The following is a 2228-nucleotide window of genomic DNA, read 5'->3' on the forward strand; positions in this document are numbered from 1 at the left end:
TTTAAACAGAGTCTTGCTCTGTTGCCCAGGCTGGAGTGCAGTGGTGCAATCATATCTTCCTGCAGCCTCCAACTCCTGGGTTCAAGCTATCTTCCCACCTCATCTTCCTGAGTAGCTGGGATTACAGATATATACCACCACACCTGTTTTTTGTTTAAATTTTTTTTTTAAGGATGAAGTTATTTCCACTTATTTTTATCTAAAAATTAATTTCATTCACTTGGCACATTTAAGAGCCAGTCTGTCATATTCTCTGGAAAATTACTCTTATCTAATGAGGTCGTTAGGAGAATTAACTTATAAATATGTAAAGGGGGCCGGGCGGTGGCTCACACCTATAATCCCAGCACTTTGGGAGGCCGAAACAGGTGGATCACCTGAGGTCAGGAGTTCGTGACCAGCCTGGTCAACATGATGAAACCCCGTGTCTACTAAAAATACAAAAATTAGCCAGGTGTGGTGGCGAGTGCCTATAATCCCAGCTACTTGGGAAGCTGAGGCAGGAAAATTGCTTGAATCTGGGAGGCAGAGGTTTCAGTGAGCCGAGATTGAGCCACTGCATTCCAGCCTGGGCAAAAAGAGCAAAACTCCATCTCAAAAAAAAAAAAAATAAAATAAATTAATTAATATGTAAAGGGACCTAGGTTAGAGCCTGGTACATCCTCCCTGTAAATGCCAAAAGCAAGTAAACAATAACGTCCTGCTTTCCAAATCACTTTCAGAAGATTAGGAATGATTGAGAATAGAATTAGAGCTGTGAAAATAGATTAACTTCAGAGTTAAAATAATGTTATATTTTGTTTGTTTCGAGATGGAGTTTCACTCTCGTCGCCCAGGTTGGAGTGCAATGGCGCGTCCTCAGTTCACTACAGCCTCCACCTCCCAGGATTGCAGGTGCACACTACCATGTCTGGCTAATTTTTGTATTTGTAGTAGAGACGGGTTTCATCATGTTGGCCAGGCTGGTCTCAAACTCCTGACATCAGGTGATTCGTCCACCTCAGCCTTCTAAAGTGCTGGGATTACAGGCATGAGCCACTGCGCCTGTCCCGAAAGTTATTTAAATGTTTTGAATTGGTTTACTAAACATGTATATAGTTGAATCTGTGAAATGTGGATATATTTGTGTTTGTGATGCAACTCTGCATGTCCAATAATAACATTCTTACTCTCGAGGCTGGGCGTGGTGGCTTACGCCTGTAATCCCAGCACTATAGGAGGCTGAGATGGGCAGATTACTTGAGGTCAGGAGTTTGAAACCAACCTGGCCAACATGGTGAAACCCTGTCTCTATTAAAAAAAAAAAAAAAAAAAATCTTACTCTCAAACTTTGTGAAGTAGTTATTATCCCCACTTTACAGATGGTCAACTTATTTGATCTGTCTGATGATTGGCTCCTACAGCCAGTAAGTAGTGAAGCTGAGATGTCATTACAAGGCTGTCCATCTCCAAAGCTAGTTGTCTTTCCAAACGTTAAAGTATACTAGTGTCTGTGGTCTGTTAAAAAAGTTATGACAGTGGCTTCTTTAATAAAATTTAAAGTATGTTTAAGAAAATATTTAAATACATGTATAATTGCTGTGTAACAATCTGCTTGACAAATTGTGTGCACTCCCAAACTTTATGCAAGTGCTTTATGAGACTTCTAAAGAAGCTCTATGGGAAAGAAAGATTCAATCCCTGTGGCATTTTTTTTTCCTAAAGCTTATTTAATATAACATATGTTTAAAAAATAACAAATCGTATATATGCCATTTGTATGTATTGTGCAATAATCTGCTTTTAAGCAGTGAAACACTTGGCCAGGCATGGTGGCTCACGTCTGTAATCCCAGCACTTTGGGAGGGCGAGACGGGCTGGTCACCTAAGGTCAGTAGTTCGAGACCAGCCTGGCCAAAATGGTGAAACCCCATCTCTACTAAAAGAAATTAGCCAGGCATGGTGGTGGGCGCCTGTAATTCCAGCTACTTAGGAGGCTGAGGCGGGAGAATCACTTGAACCTGGGAGGCAGAGGTTGCAGTGAGTCGAGATCGAGGCATTGCACTCCAGCCTGGGCAACAAGAGCAAAACTCCATCTCAAAAAAAAAAAAAAAAGAAAGAAATGAAGCACTCATATATTACTTGTTTTCTAAAATAAAACTAAATGTTCTAATTTATTTACTGGTTTATATTTATTTATTTATTTGTTTATTTTTGAGACAGTATTACTGTCACCCAGGCTGGAGTGC

This window comes from Cebus imitator, unplaced genomic scaffold, assembly GCF_001604975.1.
Source record: "Cebus imitator isolate Cc_AM_T3 unplaced genomic scaffold, Cebus_imitator-1.0 Scaffold28, whole genome shotgun sequence".
In the NCBI taxonomy this organism is placed as follows: Eukaryota; Metazoa; Chordata; class Mammalia; order Primates; family Cebidae; genus Cebus; species Cebus imitator.